Source organism: Monodelphis domestica, chromosome 2 (assembly GCF_027887165.1).
Source record: "Monodelphis domestica isolate mMonDom1 chromosome 2, mMonDom1.pri, whole genome shotgun sequence".
NCBI lineage: Eukaryota > Metazoa > Chordata > Mammalia > Didelphimorphia > Didelphidae > Monodelphis > Monodelphis domestica.
Window position 1 is genome coordinate 54,513,011 of NC_077228.1, and position 14,649 is coordinate 54,527,659.

Below are 14,649 nucleotides of genomic sequence, written 5' to 3' on the forward strand. Positions count from 1 at the left end.
ATCAATTCACAACTCCACCAGCAATGTATTAGTAATCATATTCTTTCAAGTAATAGCAGCTATTTTTGTGGTGACCGAAGAACTGGAAATTGAGTGTATCTATTGGGAAATTGTTGACCAAGTTGTGTTATATGATTGTGATGGAATATTGCTGTACTACAAGAAATTATGTGAAGGATCATTTAAGAAAAACCTGGAAACACCTACATGACTTATGCAAAGTGAAGTGAGCAGAACCAGGAGGGCACTGTACACAATAACAGCAATATTATGTGATGAACTTTTCTGGATGATTTAGCTATTCCTAGAAATACAGAGAGCCATGAAAATGCTCAGGGATTCATGGTGGAAAATAATATTGATCTCCAGAGAAAGAACTGATGGAGTTTAAATGCAGACTGAGACGTACTATACTTCTATTTATTTCTTCAACTTTCTTTTGTTCACTTCTCTTTCACAAAAGGACTAATACAAAAAGATGTTTTACCCTGCCACCCATGTAAAATCTATATCAGATTGCTTGAGGTCTTAGAGAAGGGTGGAGGTAAGGAAGAGAGATTGAGAATTTGGCTTACTTTTTAAATGGTTAAAAACTTTTTTCATGTCATTGAGGGAAAAATATATATATATATATATTCATTGTTTTAAAGAATAACTTTTGCTAGTGATTTTATCCACTCCCTACATGGAATGGAAGGAGGTCTTTCTCACTTGTCTAATACTCAAGATCCAAGGGATTCCTTACCTCTGAATGGAAATGGGAGGGTTTGGGGAGCTTTGGCTTAGGAATGTGGGGATGATGATCATAACTGTGGAAGCCTTTCTGGAAGATTAAAGGCTCAAGTGGAAAGTTGTCCAAAAGGTAGCTCACAGTTCATTCTTACCGGAGTCCTAGTTGCATGGGCCGGAAATAGAACCTGGGCCTCCCTCGTGGCAGGCAAGAATTCTACCACTGAACCACCCATGCAAGCCGAATTGCTTTGACTATCTGTATCTCTGACTAGACACATGGAGACTTCTAGTGGGCCATGTCCAGCATTCAAAATTGGAAACATCTGTTCACTCCAACCCACAATTTCTGCCATCTTTCCTGACTGCCTCGCCCTCCTCTCTCCTAAACTTCCCTCTTCTTCCTTTTCATCTTCTTCCTCCATTCTGCTTTTCTTTCTCCCTCTCATTCCTTCATTTCCTCCTCTTCTCTTCCTTGTCTTCTTCCTTCTCGTTTTCCTATTACTCCTGCTACATCACCTCCTCCGGGAAAATCTTATAATTAAGGCAGGTATCGGAAACTTCCCAAATGTGCATTTCTCTTCCAATCTATCCTCTGGAAAAAGAATTGAGCCTCAAATAGGCCACTGTTCCACCACACAATCTTATGCACACACACAGAAGCTGGGCATATAAAGGCCGGTGAACTGGGTGAAGCGGTCTGCGTCCGTGGAGTCAGGGCCTGGGAAAATCACTCGATCTAACTGGCTTGGCACTCAGCAAAAGAACAATGAGAGGCAAAAACCGTCGGGAGTGGAATTCGAACGAAAACCTCCAGGGAAGACTTGATAGAAGCTCCTTGGCTCGCTCAGCTACTCAGACTATGCCCCAAAGTGTCCCCTCCTTCCCAGCCGACCACAACAGATGAAACACAACTACAGGTCTAGACTTCCCAGTTCACCTCACCTCGCTCTTTTCATGCGCTCTAAAATGTCACTTTGGCACCAGCACTATCTAAAAAAGTCCACCTGCTCAGAACTACCCGAGTAACAGGCCTTCCGGCTCGCCTCTCCGGGTACACACAAACATTCTCCTGCCTGGAGCAAAGGTCAGCACCGCAACAAACCAACCTCTCCGGATTCGACCTCTTCCGCACCTAGAGCTCTCCGCACTGAAGCCCCTCCGGCCTTTTCCACCTGGCTCCCGACTCCCTTCCCTTGCCTCCATCCCCACCCAGCACATTTGTGGAACACACACAGGCAGTCAACACCAAGGCCAATCAGAACAGGGCGGACCTCTTTCCAGCAGGCTGGTCCCCGCACCAGTTGAGAGCCAAGCATAAATTTCCCGGACAGTGAGAGACCACGCGAAGAAAAGGACTGACAGCTACGCGTCAGACGGAGGCGCTCCAAGCAAGGGAATTCAGGGTAGAGGCTCCAAGAAGCCACGAAATTTAGCCTGATCTCACGCTGAAAAAATCCGACTTCGCCTTAGGCACATTCTCAAAGTCAGAAGGCATCTAGGGAGGCGCGAACCTAACCGAAATCAGAATACACCCAAGATTGGATGTGCAAGCGTCTTGTTGACTGCGAGCCCTGGGAGGCAAAGCTTAGGTCCAGGGGGCCGAGGAACTTAAGGAGGATTTCCATCCCCAGAGAGAGTGCTAGGGAGCATTCCAAAAGAGACTGTAAGGCCTGGCTTGGCACTGGACAATTGTTCTGCCTTCTTCTCCCCATCATCCTCCAACCAAGCCACCACCAAGCTCCAGGCTCAGCTCCCTCACCATAGCCCCCTTTCTCAGACACGGCTCCCCACTCGCCGCCTTCGTCACCCTCCTCCTCCTCCTCCCATATCCCCTCCTTCTGCTGTCCACCCCTCCATTTCGCCTCCCCCAAAGGCTCCCTCTTCATAGAGAATAGGACCAACTTTCTAAGAGGGTATCGTGAAAAGAGGAGGATTTTATCCTAATGTCTCTGATAAGCATAAGACTAAGTATATAGATATTCTATTTTAGTTACCATTGGTTTCATTTGGTAATTTGTTGCATTTCATTTTATGCACTGGGAAGTGTTATCCTGAGAAGGAAGGAGCCGATAGGCTGCTGACGCCTTTCAGAGGTGTCAAACAGGAACCCAGACACCCTCAGGGACTGACGCTAAGTAGCAGGCTTTCTTCTTGTGGCAATCAGTCTCTGATTGCGGGAAGGGCCGTAAGTCTTGTAGAGGCACGGGAGGAAAGGTAGGGATAGGTGCGGAGGTGGCGGGAGGGCTAGAATGAGAGAGCGATAGTGGTGTGTGGAAAAGGGACTCTTTGTTTTGTCCAACTCCGGAGTGGGGGAATGCTAGGAGTCCCCAAACTTCTCTGGCGACTCAAAGAAAAATGAGCGGGGATAAGCGTAATAAGGGCGAGATAAAGTATTGATAGGTACTGAAACAGCTTCCTCGTTAGTATAGTGGTGAGTATCCCCGCCTGTCACGCGGGAGACCGGGGTTCAATTCCCCGACGGGGAGAATGCTAACGTTTTTGCACTCTACTCACCGCCGGGCCCCAAAGTCTCTCCGATCTAAAAAGGGCCACGGGGAAATCGGGCAGCTCAGTGTCACCGACAGGATTACACCCAACTCCTTGCTAAATGCAATCTCTCCGGAAGTTTGTAGCTTGTCCAACTCCCTCGCCTCCCCAGGGGATATGTGAGCGTGGTTGGTAGTGACTGTGGAGGGGCAAGTCAGTGTAGTGGAGGGCAGAGACCAGATGTATGTTCAGTAGGTCCCCAGAAAAGACTGAACAGAAAAGAACTATGGAGACAGCTCGTGTAGTGTGCGGAGAGAGGAAGTAATATCTCTGGATCCGCAGTCCCTGGTGTTATAGTGGTTAGGGTTCGGCGTTCTTACCGCTGCGGCTTGGGTTCGATTCCCGGTTAGGAAGTGTGGTTTTTATACCATTGGTGACCACCGTGATTCACCCTCATTTCTTCCGGTAGTCTCACCAAGGCCCCAACACCGAAGGAAAGGAGTGTAGTATAGATCGCCAGTTCTAATTAGCGGTCAAGTCGAATCAAACTATCTGCTTGCCAAACTCACGTGGGGGAGTGGAGGTGCAGTCTTGGCGTGAAAGGCGAGGCGGATCCAAGAGAGTAACAACAACTTCTGCAAGAGCCTTTGTTCTTTAGATGCTCCCGGAAAGAGGATTTCCCTGACGGTCAAGACCCCAAGAGGCCTCTGAAAGGTAGTGGGGTAAGGAGAAAAGGGCACACGTAAAAAATATATTTATAGCGTCTCTTTTTGTGGTGGCAAAGAATTAGAAACAGAGAGTATCCATCAATCGGAATGGCTGAAAAAATTGTGATGTAAAATTGTAATGGAATACTATTGAATCGTAAGAAATTATTAAACAGGACGATTAAAACAAAAACAACAACCTGGACTTATATGAACCTAAATGGAAGTGAAGCAAGCAGCACCAGGAGAACATTGTACACAGTAATATCAATATTGGACAGCAATCAGTGGTGAATGACAATGTTCGACAATGCAAGGATCCAAGAAAAGCCCAAGTGACTCAGGGAGAAAAAGGATATCCACTGCCATAGAAGAAACTGATGAAATTCTGAATGCAGATTTGAACATACCATTCTCGGAGAGGGTTTTTCTTGTATATGAGATATGTCTTATTTCACAACATGACAAATAGGTAAAAAAGAAAAGGAAAGCTGCGGGAGGGGGATCGTTTGGGCTGAAAGAAGGAGGAAGAATGAGGATCCTGCCTTAGTAAATTGTTCTCTCCTGGAGGTACAAGTGTCCTGCTGGTGAGAGCTGTTCAAAAAGTGGACACGGTTAACTTGAACAGCTTAGAAAAGTACTTGTGCTAAAAAGCTACCTGTTGCATGGGCCGGGAATCGAACCCGGGCCTCCCGCGTGGCAGGCGAGAATTCTACCACTGAACCACCCATGCAATACAGAGGAATTCATCCTCAACTGATTCTCTGATCTTCCTGGACGTGGGAAGATTTCTTGTAGGTTTATGCCCCAAATTCGACAAAACACCTATTGACTCTAACTTAAATTTTGCCAGTTTTCTTAGCTAACTTCTCTCCCCTGCCTCCTAATTTCCCCCTTCTTCCTTTTCATTTTCTTTCTTCTCCCTACTCCTCCATTCTCCTTTTTTCCCTCCTCTTCTTCGTCCTATTTCTTCTCTTCTTCCTCCTCCCCTACACTCTTCTTACTCTTTTCTCTTCCTCATCCTCCCCTATATTCTTCTCTTCTTACTCCTGCTAAAGCACCTCTTCTGAGAATGGCTTATGATAGCTAACGAAGTGTGTATATCTTTTTCAATTTATCCTCTGAAAAATAAAATTTGATGCTCAGATGGCCCACCGTTTCTTCACACAACCATCACGTAAATGCACCCATTTGGAACCTGGGCCTATAACACTTCCTGGTGTAGAACTCAGGTAGCCAGAGAAGGGTGGGGCTATAAGTGCCAAGCGAAAATTACAAATTGTCAGGAGTGGGATTCGAACCCACGCCTCCAGAGGAGACTGCGACCTGAACGCAGCGCCTTAGACCGCTCGGCCATCCTGACAAGGCACACGCTTTTTTTCCTCCCTCCCTCCTCGTGACATGAGCTGCAACACAACCACCTGCCCAGATTTCTTTATATAATCCTCTCTGCTCCTTCTAAGTGCTTTAATCTCGCACTCCCGAGCCAGCCAAGAAAGTGCACAGAGCCATCCTGTTACACACGTTATGCATCCTCCTGCCTGACTCTTCAATCAACACAAACACCCTTCTGAGGACCCCAAGAACCCACACCAAAACAAGCCGCCCTCTCTTGATCCAATAGACACCTCCCGAGTCTCCCGCTACCCGAACCTTCACGGCCCTGAACGTCCCCAGCTGCACTGCTGACCTCTCGGGCCTGACAATTTGGGGAACACTCAACTCGCCCCCAAGGCCATTTTTTCTAGGGTCGCCCTCTTTCCAACAAGCAGGTCTCCACCTCACGATACCTAAGAGGGTATCGTGAAAAGAGGAGGATTTTATCCTAGTGGCTCTGACCGTGGATATTTTTAAAAAGCCTGTGGAGAGCTCTGTTTAACACCATTCATTTCGTTGTAAACTTACTGCATTTCATTTTATGCCCTTGGAAGTGTTAACCTGAGAAGGAAGGAGCCCAGAGGCTGCTGGAGTCTTTCAGAGGTGTCAGACAGGAACCAGACACACGCAGGAACTCACGCGAAGTTGCAGAATTTCTTCTTGTGGGAATCAGTCTCTGATTGCAGAAAAGGCTGTAAGTCTTGGAGGAAATGGAACGAGTCAGAGGTGTCGAGTCCCCAAACCGGAGTGACAAGCGAAAGGGATGTGCGTGTATCTGTCCGTATGTTAAAGTCAGACAGGCTTGAGAAGAGGTAGTGCTGCAGCTTCCTCGTTAGTATAGTGGTGAGTATCCCCGCCTGTCACGCGGGAGACCGGGGTTCAATTCCCCGACGGGGAGAATGCTGACACTTTTGCCCCTGCAATCCAAACCTGTTCCTCTCTTGGCTGCCCACTCAACTCCGGGCCCCTACGTCTCTCCGAACTCAAAAGAGGCCACCGGGAAATCAGGCAGCTCAGTGTCACCCCCAGCACTTCCCCCAAGTTCTGACCAAATGCAGTCTCTCAGGAATCGCAGTTTGCCCAAATCCTGCTTCATAACTCCGCAGTCGCCCGGGAAGTGGCCCTCCACCAACCCCAAGCTCCCAGAGGCCGCTTGGTTTCCCAGTCGCCCAATCCGTCGTCCCCAGACCAAAAAGCACAGAGCCAGAGCTCGGTGCCCTACTTCAGCGGGGGTCAGTCTTTCAGCTGCTCCCACCGATCCTGCTCTAGCTGGGAGAGGTCCAGGGTCCCGGGGGTCTGTCTCAACCCAGGTGCCGCAGTTTCTGGATCCAAGGAATTTACCCCACTGGCCAATTCCTGAATGCACTTGCCCTTGCCTCTAGATGTCATGTAACCAGTATCTGAGGGAACTTACCAACTTCCTCGTTAGTATAGTGGTGAGTATCCCCGCCTGTCACGCGGGAGACCGGGTTCAATTCCCCGACGGGGAGAATTTACAATTTTTCTGCCCTCACTCCCCAATCCTACTCTTCTCGCTGCCGCCTCAATTCCAGACATCTAAGTCTCTTCAACTGTGGACACAGCCGGCCAGAAAATGGGCTCAGTATAACTCTGGGAACATTGCACAAACTAACAATAGTACTTTATGATGAACTATTGTGATTGACTTGGCTATTATCAGCAATACAAATAAATGATCCATAACAATCCTAAAGAATCCTTCATGAAAATTATCATCGAAAGAACTAATAGAGTCTGAATGCAGACTCAAGCATAGTATTTTTAGCTTTTTTAAATTTATTTTTTGAAAATGTCTTCAACATCTAAATGAACACCCTAATGCAAATACCAACAACATGGAAATGGGTTCGAATCAAGGACTAATGTGATACCCTGTGGAATCGCGCGTCGGCTATAGGGGGGAAGGGGGAGGAAAAGAAAATGATCTTTGTTTCCAACGAATGTTTGAAAATGACCAAATAAAATAAAAAAAAGAAAGAAAGAAAATGTCTTCAACAGAATGATTAAATCTGTCAAATTGCTTGTCTCAGGGAAAGCGCTTGGGGGTGAGAGCCTTTGGGATTCCAAATTGAAAAAAAACACAACTGTTAAAAACTGATTTTACATGTAATGGGGGGGGAATAAAATATTATTTTTAAAATGAGAGAGAACTGTGGAGTTGGGTAAAAAGGAGGGACAAGAATGGATGGGCAGGACCATGTAGGATTGGGGTAGAGCGCGAGGGCTGTCGAGATGGGGCAAGGGCAATTTCCAGAAGCCACGGGGCTTGTTCCGGAGCTGTCCTTGGCTTTGGTCCACAACACAAAAGATCAGTTCTTGGTCCATTCTCCTCCTTCCCCACCCCCACCCCAATTCCCCAGCCAGAAAGCTGGCAGGTCTGAGTTCACTTCACTTTGCAACAGATGATACAAGTCTTTCCATGTTTTTGTTTGTTTGTTTCTGAAATCGTTCTTTCCATCATTTCTTCTGGAGCAATAATATTCTATCCCATTCGTATTGCATAATTTATCTAGCCACTCTCCAAAGACTTGTATCATCTGTTGCAAAGTGAACTGAGCTCAAGGAGGAGAACAAGATATAGGACAACAAAAATGCTGTAAAGACAAATTACTTTGAAAGGTTTAGGACTTCTGATAAACATAATAACCAATCACAGTTATAGAAGAAGACTCATAATGAAAGATGCTACCTATTTCCAGTTAGAAAAGTAATGGACTAAGAATGTAGATTGGATTTTCTTTTTAATATCTGGCCAAAAGGAGAATTTGTTTTGCTTTACTATACAAGTTTGTTTAAAGGGTGTTGTCTTCCTAGCTTTCTCAATGGGGTGGGGATGATGAGAGGAAAAGAAGGAAGATATGCATGAAAATAAAGTAGAATAAATTTTAATCTTTTTAAAAAAGGATTAATAGTAGGGTGTGGAGCCAAAATGGCAGAATAAGGCACAAACTCCCTGAGCTCTCCCCAAACTGACCTCAAAACAACCATATTTAAAAACCTCAAAATGAATTCTGGAGTGGCAAAGTCAAAAAAGAAACAATTTTCCTGCCCAAGACAACTTGGAAGGTCTGCAGGAAACTTCTGTCTCACTGGGGAAGGAGAGGGGTACAGTGTAATGTAGGTGGCCTCTAGGTAAGACAGCAGCAGGCTTCCTCACAGAAAGCAGAGAGGTGGTTTGTTGTTTTTGTTGTTGTTGTTGTTGTTTTAATTGGTATCTTCTTCCACAATATGGCTAATATGGGGAAATGTTTTGCAAGCTTGCACATATATTACCTATATTAAAATTGTTTACTGCCTTGGGAAGGTATAATGGAGGAAGGAAGAGAATTTGGAATTCAAAATGTTGGAAAATATTAAAAATTGTTTTCACATATAATTGGTTAAGAAAACATATTACTAAAACAAAGAGTAGTCAACCCTGAAAAAAAAATAGAAAATAAAGAAGGAAACTAATTTTGAAATACTTAAGAACTCTGATCAATGAAATGACCAACTATGATTCCAGGAGACAATGATGAAGGATGATAAACATAGATAGTCAACCAACAAGCATATTTTATTTCAAGCATTGTGTAGCAGTCCACCTATAGCTATGGGCAAGGGAAACAGTATGTACAGAGTGGCTTAGAAGAGAGCATGCTCAGTCTTGCATGGCTGGGAAAGGCTCTGACCCTTGACCCCAGCTTCCCCCAGGTTAGGTGGGTAACAGGTTTCTTTGTGCTCACCTGGCAAAGAGAAACTACACCTATACCTTGTCATTAACCAATGATACTCATCCCTATGTATTGTGTACCTTTGTATACTAAAGAGATTAAATACAGGGTGCAGCAAGCTCCGCCTTCTCTTCTCTCTCTTCCTCACTTGGCTCTCAGCTCTCACTGATGCCTGGCCTCTGGCCAAGCTCCATCTTTGATTCCTTTCCTTATCTATCTCTCCCACCTGGGACCTGGCCTTCAGCCAGGCACTTTCTTTTCTCTATCATGTCTCTGACCTGTGTGGTATTTAATTTGGATCACTGGACGGGTACAAGCCTTCTGAGTAGTCCACTGATCGGAGTTTTTGCTGTGACTCCTTGATAATTAATAAGGCCTGGATTTCTGACTCATTCCTGCCACCTCATATCTCTAATTTGGCTCCTCGCGGCATATAGAACTTCTATCCTTCCTCTATCTTCCTATCTTGAGGCTTCTCGCTGGCTCAAGGAAGCTTCACATTGTAATAATGGTTTCAAAGTGCAGAATAAGGGGAAGCTTTGGGGGAATGAAGAATTCAGTTATTTGATTTGCTTGACTATGCATATATATAACATAAGAGTTTTCTTTTTCTTTTTAATGGAGGATGGTTTGAGGAGAGAAAATAAGTTAAATTTAATTTTTTTTTAAGGAAAAAATTTGACCTAGCAAAGGACCAATCAGATCAGTAGCCAAAAAGGGAAGAAATAGAGAGAGGAATGGGGAGATTGAAGATAGATATATATCCAGACTATGGACAGAGAGACATAAAGGCAAAGAAATAAAGAGACAGAGACTTAGAATGAGAAAGATTGCAGAGTCTTTGAGAATGTCAAAGACAGAATGAGAAAGAGAAAGACTGAGAGAGACAACGATAGTGAGAGAGAATAAAAAATAAGGGCATAAATAGATCACAGGTCTCCAGAAGATAATGAAGGAGAACATGTATAAGAAGAAAGCAGTAGAAAATATTATATGCAGAAACATTCCCAAGGAGGTAGAATAAAGACAAACCTACCAACTGATTGAGCAGTCAGTTAAGAAATCTGGTTGTCAGGGATCATGGGATACTTTATCTGTCAGATCTATGGATAAGGGAAGAACTTATGAACAAACAAAAGATAGAGAGCATTTCAACAGATAAAAATAAATAATGTAATTAAATTAAAATGAAGTTGCACATAAAAATGAATGTAACCAAGATTAGAAGGAATACAGGAAACTGGGAGGAGGTAGAATTTATACCAAGTATGTGACAAGGCCTCATTCCTCAACTATATAGAGAACTGAGTCAAATATATAAGAATACAATTCATTCCCCAGTCATAAATGGTAGAAGGATATGGACAGTTTTCAGATGAAGAAATAAAAACTATCTATAATCACAGGAAAAAATGTTCCAAATCACCATTGATTAGAGAAATGCAAATAGAATATCTATCAGATTGGTTAATATGACAGACATAAAAGGAAAATGATAAATATTGGAGGAAGTATAGGAAAATTAGGATACTAATGCAATGTCAATGGAGTTGGACACTGATCCAACCATCCTGGAAATCACTTTGGAATTATGCCCAAAGGGCTATAAAACTGTGGCTACCCTTTGATCCAGCAATACCACTTCTAATTCTGAGTTGCAAAGAGATTTTTTTCTAAAGTGAAAAGTACTTTTTTGTACAAAAATGTTTATAGCAGCTCTTTTTGTGTTGGCAAAGAACTGAAAATTGAGGGGATGCCCATCACTTGGAGTTGAATAAATTGTGGTATGTTATTGTAATAAAATACTATTTTACTATAATGATGACCAGGAGGATTTCAGAAAAACCTAGAAAAGATTTAAATATGAACCGATATAGAGTGAAGTGAGCAGAACCAGGAGAACAGTGTATGCAATAACAATACTATACCATGAACAACTGTGAATGATTTTGCTATACTCAGCAAATCAACAATGATCCAAGATAGTCTCAAAGGACTGATGATGAAAAATGCTATCCATCTCCAGAGAAAGAACTGATGGAGTCTAAATAAAGATCAAAGCATACCATTTTCCACTTCATGTTCTGGATGGGGTTTTTTGCTTAATATGTGGCTTCTTCCACAAGTTGAAAATGGGAATATATTTTATTTGAGAGCACATATATTACCTTTATCAAATTGCTTTCTATTTTAGAGAAGCAGGAAGGGAGGGGAGAATTTGTAAGTCAAAATGTCAGAAAATGAATGCTAAAAATTGTTTTTACATGTAATTCGGAAAAAATAAAACATTCCTGAAGAAATTTTTAAAAATATATATCTGGTTGTCTCAGAGAAAGTCGGGTCAGTCAAATGGCAGGGTATGGAGCCCGATAGCCAGTAAATTCAGAAGTGAATGGAAGGTAAGGAAATAGAAGCAACTAGCCATGACCACCCTTATGAGTTTGCCTATGAAAGGGAAATATGGAGTAGCTCCAAAATTTGATGAAGGGCCTGGGGCAAAAGAAGCTTGAATGTCTGTGGGTCCAGGAATGAGTCAGCGAATAACAAGAGGTTGAGAATGAAGGACACCAACTTCCAAAAGTAGATGAAATCAAGAGGAGAGTTTTATTGGGGGAATCACTTTTCCTATCAGAGAAAGAAGCAAGGTAAAAGAGAGTGGGAAAAGCCAGAAGGAAGAAGAGATGTTTTGAGATATAGAGTAGTGTCATAGAATAAATTGGTGCTGGATGCAAGAATGTTAAAGTCCATGTGAATGAAAAGTAGGATGTGAGGTCTTATAAGGGGAAAGGCTGCTGCAGGTGATGCAAGAAGTTTGAGGAGAGAAGACAAGGTCTGCCACAGTAGTAGTGAAGCCCCTCATAGAGGGACAACCCTAAAAGAATAAAAGGATTGTGGGACAGCGGTGGGAAATGAATTGAGAGCCCCTATCTCTATTTTGTAATTGTTCCAGTGGTCTGGTTTCCATAATATTCTTGAAGATCCTTCACTGAGTTGGGGAGAGAGGAAGAAAAAGGGTGTCCATTTAGGGAAGAAGCTGCAGTTTTCATCAAAAGAGGGAGTTAAGGGTGATGACAGTGCAGGGTTCAGTAAGTTAAGGCTGGGACTTGAAAAGAAATGACTGACTTTATGACAAAGGAGTTAGAGGAAAAGGAAGAAAAGGCATTAAGGACAACTTATGACACACTTTAGAACTGTTAAATTTTGGTGTGCAGCCTAGAAAGGTGCAGAGAAAAGACAAGAGTGTATATAGAAATGGGAAGGGAACAGGGAGAGATGGGGGGATGTAGGGAGATTAGTGGTGGAGACAGGTATGAAGAAGATTTTTAGGCAATCTGAGAGTTTTCATGGTCTCCAGAAGGCCTACACCTTCCTTTTCTGGTTATTGGCCAGAGGAACAATCAGAAAGATGGTTCAGTCTAATTTGATTCAAATGCCTCAATAAAATCTTGGGGGACATGGGATTCCAATGTGTAAAAAATAGACTCGAATACAGGACTACAATCCCCATGAGCCTTTGCTCCACTTCCCCAGAAGGCCTTGTAATCTCACCTGGGCCGAGATCGAGAAGATATTTAAGCAAAGGCTTTTGAAGGCTCTTGGCCTTTTTTGGACTTCCGTTTTTGGAGCAGAGGCGTCTCTTCCATGATGTGAGGTTATTTTGTCTAGGCCTCTGGCCTAGGCACATGTTTCTTACTTGTATATTCTTAATCTTTAACTTTAATAAACCTCTAAAAAATATATATTCCTTGCAAAGAGAAAATAATTTCTACCTGCCTCAGTCTCCCCCTCTCCCCTAAATTTTAATCTTTACAAATGTCTGATTTCACTTAAAGAATACCTAAGAAGCTTCCCTAGTTATCAAGGATATCTATAGGTGAGAAGCTACTGAGTGTGTTAAAGATGTCCCAATTAGGAAACAGTGCTTTCCTTTTCTGACAATGAAGTGGTGAAAATGGTAGTTTTGTTCAAAAAATGGGTCAACTTATATTTCTTAAAGCACCTACTACATATCAGGCACTGTGCTAAATGCCCTAAATACAAAGCAAGGCAAAACACTTCACACATACACAGAGAGAGAATTCTTGCTCTCAAATAGCAGATGGGGGAACAAAAGGGGAAAAAATAGCAGATGGTCTGATAGGAGAGATTCTCTGAAAACAACTGTGAACAAACAATTCATATACACGATAAATAGAAGGAAGACTCAGAGTGTAGACTTTTGTTACTAATGCAGACTTGAGAAAGGCTTCTTGCAAAATATTGGACATCAATCAACTGAGACTTGAGGGAAGCCACGGACCCTGGGAGGCAGAGATGAAGAAGCAGAGAGTTCCGGGCACAGGGGACATTCAGGGAAAAGATGTGAGTACAGAACTGGAATCTCTTACTGAAAGGAACAACAAGGAAGCCAGTATATTACTATATCTCAGGGCATATGTAAAGGAGTGAGGAGTAATAAGACAAAAAAAATCGGAAGGAGCTGAGTTATAAAAGACTTTAAAAGTCAGGACTGTATATTTGAGCCAGGAGGCAACAGGGAACCACTGGGGTTTATTGAATGAATAAGACATTGTCAGACTTGAGTTTTAGGAGGATCAATTTGCCAGCAAAGAAGAAATTAGAAAGGAGTGGAGAAAGACTTGATAGAAGAGACCCACCACTAAACAAATTGGGTTGTGGGGAGGGGAATTGGGTTGAGGGAGAGTGAAGAGTCTAGCACCATTGGTATCCTCTACAGTTAGAGAAAGGGGAGAGTGTGAGGGGAAACAGTGTGAGATCAGTTTTGGACATGGTGAAATTAAAATGTCTCTGAGACTTCTTTGAGGATGGCTAGTACCTAGTTGGAGATGAGATCCTGGACGTCTGCATAGAGGTTAGTGCTAGGTAAGTATCTGAGAGTCCTCTGCATAGGGATATTAACTGAAAAAATCAGGTCCCAGGATCTTGGAGTTTGTGCGGTGAGACAGCCAGGGATTTTGCTTAGGAAGCCCACCTCCCTATCCCTATCGAGTTTGGATGTGCAGTTGCACATACTCTAGAATAAAGAAAGGAAAAAGAGAATTTCGAGGCGGTTTCTTTCTCTCGTGTTTGAGCACATCCAGGAGAGCAAGACTCCTCTTTGAATGTGCCAGCTTCCACTCTTCCAGGACTCAGGGACTAAGCTACTTCTGAGTTACTCCTGCCATGCGGATGGAGCTGATACTAAGTAGAAGAAAAAAGGAACAGGCAGTCAGAGCAGAGCCAAGCAAGTTGATACCAAGCCAAAGGAAGAGGCTGGGCAAAGACATCCAGTATCCACAGAAGCCCCCAGAGGGCACAGGGCAGCTGAAGTAACCAATGAATGAAATGTGCAAGGGCAGTAGGAGGCAAGGAGTAGAATGAGGAGGTCAGTCTGGGAAAGCTGGCATGGGAGGTCGAGGTTTGGATTCTAGATTCTTGTCGTGTATGTAGGTGCTTTGTTCAGGAGAGGAAAGCCGGTGGTAGTAGCACTTAAGATCATCAGGGTGAGTGAGCATTTGTCTCCAGTGACGATGGAGAGGCAAAAGAGAGTGCTCTGGAGCAGAGGCCAGGCATAAATTCAATGGATCCCCCAAAAAGATGAAGAAAAGAGG

General features: G+C 43.5%; 4 non-coding genes across 4 annotated transcripts; 2 read left to right on the top strand and 2 right to left on the bottom strand.

Annotated features, from left to right (window-relative positions):
* Nucleotides 1–3,146: 3,146 nt before the first annotated feature.
* On the top strand, nt 3,147–3,218 carry TRNAD-GUC (transfer RNA aspartic acid (anticodon GUC)). The gene has a single exon. It is a non-coding gene; the product is annotated as a tRNA-Asp (tRNA).
* Nucleotides 3,219–4,588: 1,370 nt separating this feature from the next.
* TRNAG-GCC (transfer RNA glycine (anticodon GCC)) lies at nt 4,589–4,659 on the bottom strand. Its single transcript has one exon. It is a non-coding gene; the product is annotated as a tRNA-Gly (tRNA).
* A 547-nt stretch (nt 4,660–5,206) lies between these two features.
* Nucleotides 5,207–5,289, bottom strand: TRNAL-CAG (transfer RNA leucine (anticodon CAG)). Its single transcript has one exon. It is a non-coding gene; the product is annotated as a tRNA-Leu (tRNA).
* Nucleotides 5,290–6,129: 840 nt separating this feature from the next.
* TRNAD-GUC (transfer RNA aspartic acid (anticodon GUC)) lies at nt 6,130–6,201 on the top strand. Its single transcript has one exon. It is a non-coding gene; the product is annotated as a tRNA-Asp (tRNA).
* Nucleotides 6,202–14,649: the final 8,448 nt, after the last annotated feature.